The following is a 14,686-nucleotide window of genomic DNA, read 5'->3' as shown; positions in this document are numbered from 1 at the left end:
GCTTCCTTTAGCCTGGCCGCACACCCTTTAGAGCAGGGGTAGTTAATAGGCGAACCAGGGGCCAAATCCAGACCCCCAGATGCTTTTGAACTGACCTCAAAATCTTTTTATTTAGTTATTATATCATTATTGTTATTTTCTCTGGAGTCTGGACCTTGACTAGACCTGGCCTAAGAAATTTGGAACTTGACAAAAAAAAATTGACTACCCCAGCTTTAGAGTAACCATTGTTCTATCAAGGTAGAGGCATTCAGTGTTAATGACTTCTTGATTGTCCTGAAGCAGCTTCCAGATAGGGTTTGTGAGATACATGACCAGTCTTTGCTAGCAAATGGCTGATTCAGTACACACTGAGGGTCACTTTACATACATATATATAGTGTTAATGAAATCAGCTAGAATATATGTTTCACACAAACAGATTCCCTAAACTATCACATATGTGATACCGCCCCTCTCTGAGGTGTGATAATTTCACTGATGATACATAGTGATTCATTTTTGGTGGTGGTCTGCTGGGGTGAGTCTAATATTTCTTGAGTTCTGGTGTGACAAGCACATTTTCCTGTAGTTGTGTATGAGGCATATGGGAAACTGATCATGTCTTTTATTAGCTGCAGTGTTCCTCAATAACTTGATGTTCTTCATTGGCAAGATTTCCTTTGTGGCCATTCTAATCACAAATATTACAGAAGAGCAAAAGAGGGTGACCAAGAGAAACATTACACAGAGCAATAGTGAAAGAAGCCAAATCCATCAACATGACACTCAGAAGCCTGAAGAGACCAGGGCAAAAGCAAAATAAGAGGCAGAAATTGGTGGACACTCTCCACAGCTGAAGTTTGTGGGAGGATAAATTAAAAAGAAAGATGTATATGTTTTTATAGATAAACCAGCACCCTGTTAACTAGTGTTCCTATACCCTGTCCTGGACAACAGGAAAAGGAGAACTGTGTACTCAAAGTGTTCTGATTTCCTTAGAATATGGATCACTCTGTTAGACCCATTATGCTATTATTAATGAGAATTCTCATCCCTAACGAATAGATTCTCATTTAGCCATTGTTTGTCTGCAACATTAGACCTATCAATATCTTCAGTGAACAGTATGACTTGAATTCTGATCTGAATGTTCAGTTACATTAGACTTTTTTGTAAACATACATTTCTTTTAATTGAACAAATGTATTACAGTACCACTATCAGAATAATCTTCTGGTATTTAAGAAATGTCTGTTTATAGGTCAGAATCATAAGAGCCTATTAGCTTTGAAATCTCTGCAGTCATAGTGATTTACTATTCTTTGCATGAAGACTCAACAGTAAATTAGTGGGGGTTTTCTATCATATTTTAAGTATTTGCCGAAGTCTTTTTGAGCCTCTAATATAGCTCCGTAAGGGGAATCAGACTCTTGTACAGATCCTCAATTCTTAATGTTCCCTCAAAGATGAGGTGATCTGAATAATCAATCCTTACTATCTCCCAAAGGTAGGGTTGCCAAGACTGGCCAGGAGTCTGCCGGAATCAGCATCAATCTCCTGGTGACTATTGAAAGCAATCTGGGAGATTTTAACAGGCCATTCCCTACTTGCCCTGGCTCTGCGCGGCTCCTGAAAGTGGCCAGTCTGGCTCCTAGGTGCAAGGGCGCCCAGAGGGTCTCTACATGCTGCCCCGCCCTGACTGCCGTCTCTGCAGCTCCCATTGGCCAGGAACCATGGCCAGTGGGAGCTGTGGGGATGGTGCCTGCAGGCAGGGGCAGCGCGTGGAGCCACCTGGCTGCTCCTGAGCCTAGGAGCCAGACTGGTCGCTTTCAGGAGCTGCCGAAGGTAAGCGCTGCCTGGCTGGAGCATGCACCCCAAACTAGATGTGCCAAACCCTTGAAAAAAATGCAGAAATTGCTCTTGTTTTTGGCTTAATTGGTTTGTGAGTTGTTTGTTGGCTAGTTTTTGGCTGGCTGTAGCTTGTTGCTTTGTTTTTTTTTGTTGTTGGCTCCCAGCAAGCAGGGGCAAGCAGGGACAAGGGGCGGAGAGAGTCAGGGGTGCACAATAGACCCACCACAGTCCCAGACTGAATGCTGGGGGGATCTAATCACATAGAGTGTTGGGGATTTGCTTGTTTGAGCCTTGTTTTGAAATGGTATTAGCTTGATTTTTGGCTTATTGTGAAAGTTGGGGTGCTTATTTACTGCGTGAAAGTTGGCAACTCTGCCCAGAACCCCCTCCCGCACCACCCCAACCCCTTTTCCCAGCCCTGAGTCCTCTCCTGCACCTCAACGCCCTGCTCCACTCCCTCCTGCACCCCAACTTCCTACTCCAGCTTGGAGCCCCATCCTGCACTCCAAACCCTTCATACATGGCCCCACCCCAGAGCCCACACCAATTCCTGCACCCCAGCCCCTTGTCCCAACCCTGAGTTCGCCTGCACTCTGAACCTCTTGACCCCAGCACAGAGCCCCCTTCTGTACCTCAGAGCTCTCATACCTGGCCCCACCCTGGAGCCTGTTCCTGCCTCAGCCAAAGAAGTGCTAAGGGATGGTGGCCAAGTCATGTTAAGCAAAGTGTTGAGTTTGCCATTCCTGTTTCATGGGTGCCCAACATGAGACACTTATAGCCAGGTTTGTAGAAGTGATAAGGACTCACAGCTGCCACTGAAGCCAAATGGAGCTGTATTTCGAACATAAAGAGTGCTATAATGTGCCAAGTACACTAAAAAATTGGACCCTGGATATTTCAAAATTGGAGGACCCTGTTAAATTTTGAGTTTAATCTGTGTGTGCCTCAGTTCCCACATCTGTAAAATGGTGATGATAATATCACCTAATTTCACAGTATGTTCTGAAGATAAATTCATTGATGTTTGTGAAGCCCGCAGATGTTATAGTGACCAGCAACATAGAAATGGCGAGGAGAAAGTTTAATTTTAGTATTTAGTGCAGTGTTTGGATTGTATGCTGTAATTAAGGCCTGAGGCCACACACTGAATGAGGAAACTAAAAAAAAAAATGGAATAACCACCCATTAACTGAATGGATAGGTATTGGAAAAATATTATATGGCGATGTCATTAAAGGCTGTATCGTGCATACACACAAAGGATTGAATTCTTTTAACTTTTTTGCTTGTAATTATTATTTATATTACAGTAGTGTCTTGAGACCCCAACCTGAGGTTGGTATTTTACAAATATGTAGGTAAAGGCAGTCCCTACCCCAAATACTTTTCAGTCTAAACAAATGTGTGATAGACAAACCGGGATTAGGAGAGGCAACAGTAATACCACCATGTCTTTCATAGATTAGCTGGCTGTGTAATTTGTAGGTACAAAGGTGCTGTGGAGGTTGTTTTTAATATTTGTCCCAGCTCCCCACCTTCCTAACCATTATCAGACATCAGTGTTCCATAGTCATCACAACAGATGCCTATGGAACTTGAGGAGGACACAGCAGTGGTGTTATGGATTAGTTTGTTGGAGGGTGTTCATGCATGAGGGGTGAGAAGGCACTTGTGGGCGAGTGGGATAATAGAAGCATATCCAAGATACTTCAGATTAAAGATTTTAGTAATATTTTTTTTAAATATCTCAACAAACAGGATTACTCAGGCTCACTAGAGTGAGTGGGACCTACTGTATTACTATAATTGGAGATATACCTATCTCCTAGAACTGGAAGGGACTCTGAGAGGTCGTTGAGTCCAGCACCCTGCATTCACTAGCAGGACCAAGTACTGATTTTTGCCCCAATCCCTAAGTGGCCCCCTCAAGGATTGAACTCACAACCCTGGGTTTAGCAGGCCAATGCTCAAACCACTGAGCTATCACTCCCTCACAGTCACTCAACACTTTCTTTAAAATGTGGAATTGGGCCTTAATACAGTTTCCTATGTTTTTCTACCTAAATGGAAGACATTTCTTAGACATCACCGAGTATCATGTCAACAGGAGCTGTTTCCTGAGTGTCTGGTATGGGAGGGTTTTGTAATTCGGAGAAGATCACACCTCTATGATGTCGTCTTTAACTATTGGCTCTCTCCTTAGGTTAGAAAACACACTGTAGGAATTAATGATGGTGACAGTTTAGCCCAGTAATCAGAGGTGTCACATGGCCCCATTGCTGCTATTGTGTTTTCGCTCCTGCTAGACTGGAGTAACTTTTCCCTCCTACCACAGTTGTGTATGCACTGAGGCTCATGCATGTTGTGGCATATTGGCTAGAAGCCCTGAAGCTCCTGCTTCACTCCTTTTCCACCTCTGCAGGAATCCTCCCTAGGAACTCCACCAAGTAGGGGCACATTGATCCCTGGGTCTGTACTAAATATGGAGGCAATCTTGTTCCAATTCCTAAACGATGCATTAGACCCTACCAACTGGCTCGATAGCAACCATTCTTGTTTAAATGAGTACTGAATTTCACTCAGTTAATTAAAAATGGCAGCAAATAGACTGCAGAGAATTAGATTGTGATGAGTAAGCAGCATGTGCATCCATTAAATATTTTTAGTTTAAACATTTTTTTGCTGTGTGTGCTATATATATTTTGTGTGTTCTTCTGGTACATTCCTGTTTCACATCTTCCATCCTTGTCCTTTTCCCTCTCCTGCAACTGTGGCATTTCTTTTTATTAGGGTTATTTTCAAGATTTTATATTTTAAAGGTTTTATTTTTCATTAATCATTTGTTCTTTTCCTTTGCATGTTTCTGGTTATCTTACAAGGATGAGGGGCTGGTGAAAACTCCAGGTAGAAGATAAATGAAGGAATCAGAAGAAACTTGAGTATACCACAAAGAAAACAAGGAAGTATCCCAGAGCAGAATCTGGAGTACAAGTACTGGTATGAAACTACAAATATTTTTGTTGAACTTTAGGACATTGTCTATCCTGGAAGAGAAACCTGACCTAATATAGAGCACAGTTTGTAAAACAGTTCTCCTTGGTCAGCACTGGCCAGAGAGAGTGTTGAAACCATTCTTCCTGGAAGAACAATATTTAAATATAATTTTAGCTAAAATAGTATTGCTTCTACTGCACTTGGGGCCTGTTTCTCTTCAAGCTTGAAGTAAAAGGTTGTACAGTGTCTTGATTCCTTATATGTAGCAATATCAGGCCATTACCTTATAGCACTAGGTTTTGAAATGATGTTGTTAGAAATATTGACTCTGATTATTTATTCAATAGTTGGATAACTTTTTCTGAAACTATTACCAGGCACACTGCCTTTCAAAAATCAGAATATATTGCAATAAATACTCTGCACAATATCAGTTAAAATGTGCTATAATTATGTATTAAATGATGATAAACAGAGGGCATTTTAAAATCATTGCATCTGTTCTTAAGTGAAGATTTAAACAACTAAGCAGAGAGTTAAACAGCAATATTCATAATCAGATAGGATTATTTAGGACCTGTTGAATTTTGAGTGTTGTTTAAAATTATACAAGGAAATAGGGAGGGGGATGTATAATGCCTTTTACCCCATTCCCCCCTCGATGTAAAGCGAACAGGTAGTTGAATGATTGATTCATTTATGACTGAAGAAGATATTGGCATACTGTGTTAATCTAGATAATCCTACCTCAATTTGACATGCTGGAGTCCCTGGTACCATGATCCCACTGAATTAAGGGACCAAAATTTACCTTCTTATAGCAAGGTTGTGAAAAGAAAATACATGGATTTGCATGTGCTGCACCTGTGAGCCCGAAATCAGTGTGAAAGGGGGGCTTTACCAATGAAATCTGATTTTGTCATAAGTATGTAAAACAACATACCAAGGAAAGTTTAGACTCACTGAAGGGATTTAGTAATGCTACGGTTAGAAAAAGAACAACATTTTAATTTTTTTGACTAATTGTTGTTGTTTCCCTAACTTGCCCATTTAAAGTCTCAGACTAAATCTTCATATACTTTTACCTTTCATGTTGTCTGCCTGGAGTTGGTCACCCGTCCTTTGGAAACTTCTTATTCAGCACTGTTTGGGAGCAGAGGTTAGATCTAGATTGGAGATAAAGCTTTCTTTGGTGGTTTCATATATTTGCTTTCTTTTTTTAATCTTTCTAATAAAAAATCTTCATAGTGTAACATTGCATGGCCTCTTGACATACTGCAGATTGTCTCGGCCCATACACCTGTGCCCTTAAATAAGAACACTTACATAGTGTCTACTGATCAAAACTGGAGTTATGCTCTTACTATTAGATGCCAAGCAGAATTCTAGCTGTGGCATTTTGTACCAGCTGAAGTCTATTAATAGCATGCAGGGCAAAACAGCTTAAAAGGGCTCTACAACAATAGTCTAAACAAGATGACACAAAGGTTTGAATAAAGACCTATGCATCAGCAGAAATGAGGTGGAGATGTAATCTGGCAATATTCCTAAGGCAATATAATAGAGATTTCCATACAACAAACATTTCATTCAAATGTTAGACGAGAACCAGCTGAACTGCTAAATTGCAAATCCTGAGGGGAAAAGCATTATAAAAGAAGATGGAGAGAAAAGACAGAATTAAGAGGTGAGTGATTTTTAGCTAGTGTTTATATCCCACAAACCCATATTTTCTTGCATTAAGTTATAAGAAATATCTAAATATGCCTGGACACTATTTAGGCATTCACAACAGAGATAGCAAGTAGAGTATGGAGACCAATTTAATGTAATTGTTTCCAGTATATACATTAAATTCAACACCATGATGATAGATCAGTTCACCTAATAGTAGTATGTACATCAAAGCACCTGGAACAGCATAGTGGAACTTCCGTTATAATATATGTAATAGAAGAGCAGACATCCTTATGAGATACAAATTGATTGTTAAGAGGAAATAGGAGCTTAATTTTGTACAGCACCATGTTTCAAAGAGAGTTAGGTATGATAGATGCACTATCATTACAATCAGAGCCTCAAAAATGTCCCTCATTTCAGGAGGCACTGAAAATATTGAAAAGGCAATATGCTTAGCCTCTGGTTGTGGTGACAGGAACTTAAATTGCTCGGCAATAATCCCTCTGACCATTTTGGGAGTAGCAGAGACCGGCCCAGAAACTGTATGGCAGTGCATGCATATGTGCAAAGGGACAGAATAAAGGCAGAACACATTCAGCCTTGACTGAGGGCTTAATTAAGTGCAAGTTTGACACACAATGCTTTGCATTAATTTACCTATAATTCTCTTGAATCCTGATTATCTTAATCCAGGAACTGTGAAGCACAAATACCAGTGTATAGAGAAAGCTGTGTAGTGTTGTTGGACAACAGAGCCAAAAGTTTCAAGACTGATTCTGCTGTGGGTTATCCAAATTTTTTTTAAGAAGACTTATCTAAACAAATCAAAGTTATCTTAAATATGTGCATTTAGCTTTAAATGATCTTTCCTCTCATTTCATAATTTGAATAAATAATACCCAATGAGTTAGAAGCAAAAGATTGTCCATATCTAAATCAGCACCAGGTACTGTCTTCATATAATCTGTTGGTCTCAAAGTGACTTTAAGATTACAAAATAGGTATTTTTTGTTGTATATGAAACTTATCTGACACTTTGGCTGGATGTAAAATTGTTGCCTCCAATTTATACTATATATTGTAATTAGAGGATTGAATCTGTCCCAACTGATTTTTCATTTAAAAAAAAAATGTAAAAGAAGAATGGTGTTTTACAATATCAGTTGTACCAATTGATGATAATTGATAAAAAGAAGGCGTGTAAGTTACAAAACAATTTTAAAAGGAAAACCCCAAGAGTTCTTCTGGAAAGTTAGTTTTAATTTTTTCTTTAAAGAATGTCATTCTTCGGTGGACTACTAGCATGTATTTGATGCTAAAGTGCTAGAACCAAGATCTAGGGAAAAAAAATATCTTGTTGGCTGTATATTACAGTTTTCTAAAGGTAGTACAGATACGTACTCTCAGTAGAAGTAGAATTATCAGATGTGTCTGAGTTCTTGGAAGACAGTTTTCAGAAAGGATATAAAGTCGCCTCCTTTTCTTTTTTTAGCAGCCTCATGTAGATTGCCACGTACTTTTAGGGGCGAAAGAAAAATGCAGAGCTGTTATTTACCAGGCTGCACGTGGCAAATAGACTGTATAGGTAAGGGATGCAAGGAGGGTCTGGGTCACGATGCAAACTGCAGGCACACACACAACTAAAATTAATTAATTAAAAGTTTTATTGGGGATAGTTACAAGGGGTAGGGGAGCAGCGTATGATTAGCTAATAGGGTTAATGGAACTTAAAACATACAAGGCTAAAGTATTTACTATTAAACAATATTTATAAACAAAGATGCAGTAAACAATATTTATAAACACGGATGCAGCATTTAGTAATAACCAATACTTACAAATACAAACCAACTCATAACGACCGGCAAACGTAGAAACTCTGCTTAAAACACGTGAGCTGAGAGAGGCTTCGAGGTGATCAGGCTCGGTTACGGGTGTGTACAAAGTACACAGGATTCGTTTTTCTTTCTCCTCTTCTGCCTGCATATGGCAGACCAGCCTAAAATACCCACTATGACATCATAGAAGTGTCATAGGGGACGGGGCCCAAAAACTGCGTGTGTTTGTTTCTGATTGGTACAAGCAAAGTTTACACCAAGTAGGGGAGCAGGTGCCTGAAAGTCTGGCTTCGCCCCCAAAAGGTGAGGAAATGCATATAGTTCAGAATGCCTTTAACACTGACTGACAAAGGAAGAGGCCAGGGCAATACCGGTATGGGCAAGTCTTTAGGATGCAGACAGGAACTTATCTTAACACCTCAGAATTTTAATATTTCAGAACCTGATCAAGTTCTATTCTCCAGTAAATCAGTGGACCTGAATCTCAGTAGCTACATTGTAAGCCACCTCTGTGCTCCCTGCATTCTAGGGCTGTGCAAGAAACTGCCTGGCCTCTAATGTAGGGCAGCCTCAGGAGTTCTATAAATGATGCTGTGCTTCCCATGACCATCAGTCGCTATCAGACAAAGGATAGCTATCCTGCAGTGTACTCCAGCCACATCTTTAACACACTCCTGAACCACCCCTAAATCAGGGGGCTGATGTAGAGCCCTTACGCTAGCTTTATATCAGCTAAGAAGGCATCCTGCATAGAAGATATTGTCAGGGGAGTTCTGACTGTTTTGGCTGTGGGGTTTTGAGGGGTGGGAGGAGCGCAGGGATGAGGTTGTTCTTTGGGAGGCAGATTTTGTTTTATTTTTGTTGCTTTAATATACACCCCTACCTCCATATAATGCTGTCCTCGGGAGCCAAAAAATCTTATCACGTTATAGGTGAAACCATGTTATATCAAACTTGCTTTAATCCACCGGAGTGCGCAGCCCCGCCTTCCCGGAGCACTGCTTTACCGCGTTATATCCGAATTCGTGTTATATCGGGGTAGAGGTGTACATGTTGCTATGTAGTTGCTAGAGAAGGCAATGTATAATAAGTGACACTACTACAGAAATTCTTCGCTATTATAATCTAATCAGTTGCATTATTCAAAAGTGTGTGATTTTGTCTGGAGGAGTTTCGAAGTGTTTACAAAAAAAACGAGGAGTCCTTGTGCTGATACAGACTAACTTGGCTACCGCTGAAAAGAGTTTACAGTGCACAAGATTAAAAGAATCAGTAAAATGCAACCAAACTAAAATATCCACCAGGGAAGGGGGGTAATAACCTTGTGGACATTGTTAGTGCTTTCTAATAAACTGTACAGGACTCAGTGCCGGCTCCAGGCCACAGCGCGCCAAGCGCGTGCTTGGGGCAGCATGCCATGGGGGGCACTCTGCCGGTTGCTGGGAGGGCGGCAGGCGGCTCCGGTGGAGCTCCTACAGGCGTGCCTGCAGAGGGTCCGCTGGTCCCGCGGCTCCAGTGGAGCATCCGCAGGCATGCCTGCGGGAGGTCCACCGGAGCCGCGAGACCACCGGACCCCCTGCAGGGAAGCCTGCGGGAGTCCACCAGAGCCGCGGGACTGGCGAGCAGCAGAGCACCCCCGCGACGTGCCGCTGTGCTTGGGGCGGTGAAATTGCTAGAGCCAGCCCTGACAGGACTTGTGCTGTGGGGATAAATGGGTTAGAACTATCCAAGATGGAGAGATACATTCAGCAGAGATGGTTTCTGCAGCATCTTTCTTCAGGCACTCCCAAGGCGGGTCCTTCTTCCTGACTTGCTAGGCCACTTCTGAGCCGACTGGCTCCCTTTTAAGCTCTACCTCTAGCTGGCGCATGCTCTGCAGGTACAACTGGTCAGAGTTGCTCTTTAACCCCTTCAGTTCTAGTGCAGGGTTTATACACACCATCACAAGGCACAGTGATCTCTAATTTTCTGTTTCATTCTTTTCTATTGATAGGTAAATTTAACATGTCAAGCAAAGGCTTTGGGGTTTACTGTATTACTATAAGTAATTTGGTTTATCTTTGAGCAAAGGAATTATATTTGTGTGGGTTTTGTTTAAAGATGTGATGTTTGCAAAAGCTGTAGCCATTATGATGAAAATCTCACCTTAGCAATTATCTGGTCTTTGGTACACATTATATCTCTGTGTATATCACTATGCTACTATATGATTCTAGATATGACTTCTACAGGCAGCTTCTCCAGTAACACTAATCAGAGATAGTTGAAGCATTTACGTATCAGCTCAATGTATAGTAAAGTAGTCTGTTCTTTTTTTACATTAGAATTATAGTAGTAATTTCAAGTCAGTACAACAAATCTTGGAGTTTTTTTTGTTTGTAAAGAAATGAGATCTGAAAGATTACATGTGGCATTTCTCTACAGTGAAACTGAAACTATTTTTGACCTGAATTCTCATATCAGCATTAAAAATTACTGACAATGTTGTTCTGGGAATACAGTTCATGGTGGCTACCGTTATTTTGTTGACTTGGGATCTGAAGAAATACAAGCTGTCAAACGTTCCTCATATGCACATGAAGACATGTCATGCCGTAACAATATTGGAAACTTGTATGAAAACCTCATTCTTTCGTTATCTATGCCCCCATGCTAATAGCAAAATGAGTCACCCACTTAACTGCAAAACAGAGAATTTGCTTTTATGCTCAAAAAGTTTCTTCGCCCTTGAAAAAAAGTCAGAGTAGGTGGTGTTCAAATTATAAAGCCAAATCATCCCCTCCTTGGGAAAAACCCATAGAGGGGAATGGAAATTCTGCAAGTTGAAACTTCGAATTCCTGAATGATCATTCTGTTTGTACTGTCGTGGACAAATCGAGCTCTTGCTATCAGAGAGTGTAGCCTCCAAAAGACATTCAGAAATAAGGGAATGGTCCCAGAGCCTACAGTGCAAAGTCCAGGTGCTAGAAGCAAAAGAAAAGTAGCACACCCTAGTATCCCTTGGTCTCCTGACAGTACAAGCCCTCTTTCAGAGCAGTTTCAGTGTGCGCATGGCATTTATATGTAAGATCAGGCGGATGATGTCAGTATTTTCATATGCATTACATTCTAACAGGGAAATGGTGGTGTGGAAAGTTACCCTACCATCCCTGCCTCTGTACAAATAGGTTGCATCTACCTGTGGAGCTAGGGGTGTGATTCCTGGCTCGAGGAGACATACCTAGGTGTCATCACGCTAACGTGCTAAAAAATAAAAAGTAGCCGTGGTAATATGAGCAGTGGGACAGGCTAGCTTCCCCAAGTACGTGTCCATCAGAAATCATAGGCACATTGTCAGGGTGGCTAACCTGTCCCTTCACTTATGCTACCATGGCTGCATGCTATTTTTAGCATGGTAGTTTGATGAGAGCTAGCATGGGTATTTCTCTTTGAAATGGGAACCACACCCCTAGCTTCAAGTTTAGAAATACCCATAGAGGAGGCTTCTGCAAGTTCATGAGTAGGGTCATGAAGTATATTGTATACATGTATTTTCCCTTATTCCATTGGCTTTGGCCAGTACTTGTGCATTTTTCCAGCCCCTCTGCATGTGAGATAGGACTGGTTCACTCCCTCTCATAGTTTGTGTATGTACTTCTAACCATTATTCCAAAGTGTGGTAATGCAGAGATGTCCTCCTTAAACATACCTGCTCCCAGAGTTTACCTATGCGTTTGTATCGGGGCGGCTCTAGACATTTCACTGCCCCAAGCACGGTGGCATGCCACGGGGGGTGCTCTGCTGGTTGCTGGTCCTGCGGCTCTGGTGGACCTCCCGCAGGCATGCCCGTGGAGGGTTCACTGGTCCCGTCTGCAGGAGGTCCACCGGAGCGGCAAGACCAGCAGACCCTCAGAAGGCATGCCACCGAAGGCTGCCTGCCTGCTGCCCTCCCGGCAACCGGCAGAGTGTCCCCCGCAGCATGCCGCCCCAAGCACATGCTTGGCGTGCTGGGGCCTGGAGCCGCCCCTGGTTTGCATAAATCTATCTGTTTACCACTGTTTTAATTTAGCCCAGAACATTTTCTTTGTTGGTTAAAAATACAAAATGAGACAATATTTCTGCTTCAACCATTGTTTGTTATTAAAAACATTGTTTGGAAATAAGCAGGCTAATGCATTTTTATTTCCTTTTTAATAATGCATGTTTAGCTATGAAACAATCTATCAGTACTGCATGCATAGTACCCAATAACTGGATCATCACACCACTGACATAAATAGATTAATTACATCGTAGAGGTGTAAAAATAACTAGTATCTGGAAGTTGTAGAGGCTGTGTATGAAATTAGACTGTGTAAACAGCCTTGCTCATGTTCATTATGTGTTTATGTTAAGAAAGAAAAATAGTGTGCAGTCTATGGGCTTGATTCTGCACTGTCTTGCACCTAGTGTGCAAAGTGAATGTAAAATGCTACTAAATCAAAATGATAGTGATTCAGTTCCATTTTGCACAGGTATAAATGACTGCACAAGGTACAAGGCACTGGAGAATCAGGGTCTTTGTCTTCAACTGTAGCAGTTTCTCAGGGCTGTTTTCCTTGCTTTCTTCTGAGACCAGAGAGAGATTTGGGATTTGACTTTAAATAATTAAAACTTCTGTTCTAAAAGTGACGATGAATAATCTCTGAAAATAATCAAGGATTGAGTGTTTCACCTGATTATTTATGTGAAATTTGGGACACTCAGGTGCAGTGTTTTCTAGTGATGCAGAGGTTGTCTAGTTTAGGTCTGGAGCTAAATGAATTTAGAGAGAAAGAATGGTATTGTGTTAAAGGTACTAGACAGGGATTCAAGAGCTGGGTTTCATTCCTAGAGTAGTATAATCCCTCATAACTCCTGGTAGAAAATTCTGATGCCCTTGTGGGAATTACTTAATATTTCTATACCCATCTATGAAAAGGGGTTAATAAAATTTCCCTTTCCCACACTTGCCTATCTAATCTATTTAGTTTGTAAGCTCATCGGGGCAAGAACTGTCTCTTAGTAGGCTTGGGGACTTAGCTCAGATGGAGCCTCCATACACTATTTTTAAAACACATAACAATTAATAAGCTGGGGCCTGTTCCTTCTCCCACTGAAATCAGACTTTCTAGCATTCCTCTGGGTAACTTTCTCCTTTTTTACAGAAAAGGAAACAAAGATTTCCTTCAAGCTACATGCATATGGTCAAGTTCATACAGTTTTAAAAACTAGTTTTTTTGTATGCAACATCAGTGACTTCTTGGTTGAGTCATAGCAACTTTATCAAATAGTGTTGCATTATAGTATGAAAACTGTTCCTTTTTTCCACTAATTTTTTAGGATTGTACAGATAATGTCTAGTAGTGTCCCAGACCCTGTGGTTTTCCATTCAGGAGTTTATTAGTGTAAGACTAGGTTGTGTACCATGCTGCCAACCCATATCACAAGTAGCACAGATGGGAGAGCAGTCCCCACAGGGTCTGTACACCCCCTGCACATGTGGGCAGGAAGAGAGTGGATTGCCAGTGCCAACTGTCTCCACCCAAATACGTGCAGGCCAGGCCAGCTGCACCATTGTAACAGGAGACATATGCCACACCAGCAGTTACGGGCTGGAGCAGGTTTACATCCACCCCTGTGGAGCAGGAGGAAATCATGAGGCAAATGATGACTGAGTGTCATAATCTGCTTCCTCTTCTGCTCCTGAGACATGTTACATGCTAACCACTATATAGGGATTGTGGCAAAGGCACAATTGACCCCTTAGGATATGTCTATGCTGCAACTGGAAGCAAGTCTCCCAGCCCACGTAGACAGACATGCACTAGCAGGACTCAAGCTAGCAGGCTAAAAATAGCAGTGTGGATGTAATGGCTCAGGCAGCAGCTTGAGTTCTTAAGCCCACCTAGCCCCCTGGGCAGGGCCGGCACTTCCACTAGGTGACCCTAGGCAGTTGCCTAGCGTGGCAGGATTTGGGGGAGCGGCATTTTGCCGCCCTCAGTGGAAATTCAGTGGCAGGGGGTCCTTCTGCTCCGGGTCTTCTGCGGAAATTTGGCAGCGGCTCCTTCTCTTGCTCCGGGACCCACTGCCGATGTGCCCTGAAGACATGGAGTGGAAGGACCCCCGCTGCCGAATGCTCAGAGGAGGAGTGCCGCCACCTAGGGCAGCAAAAACCGTGGCGCCAGTCCTGCCCCTGGGTCTGAGCTCAGGTAGCTAGCCTGAGTCTCTCCTAGAGCCAAAGTGTTCACACTGTTATTTTTAGTGTACTTGTGCAAGTCCGTCTGCCTGCCTGGGCTAGGAGGCTCACTCCAGGCTGCGGGGTAGACATACCTTTAATTTCA

The 14,686-nt window shown here is 42.0% G+C and overlaps 1 protein-coding gene across 2 annotated transcripts in view; it reads left to right on the top strand.

Moving 5' to 3' along the window:
- Positions 1-14,686, top strand: part of PCGF5 (polycomb group ring finger 5) — a 90,800-nt gene that overhangs the window by 9,710 nt on the left and 66,404 nt on the right. For both annotated transcript variants that reach the window (XM_030569210.1, XM_030569208.1), the window contains exon 2: positions 4,713-4,830. The gene's annotated coding sequence lies outside the window, so the exon portion shown is untranslated. The remainder of the gene's footprint in view (positions 1-4,712; positions 4,831-14,686) is intronic.

This window comes from Gopherus evgoodei, chromosome 7, assembly GCF_007399415.2.
Source record: "Gopherus evgoodei ecotype Sinaloan lineage chromosome 7, rGopEvg1_v1.p, whole genome shotgun sequence".
NCBI lineage: Eukaryota > Metazoa > Chordata > Testudines > Testudinidae > Gopherus > Gopherus evgoodei.
The sequence above is the reverse complement of the archived record's forward strand: the minus strand, read 5'-3'. Positions and strand labels throughout refer to the sequence as shown.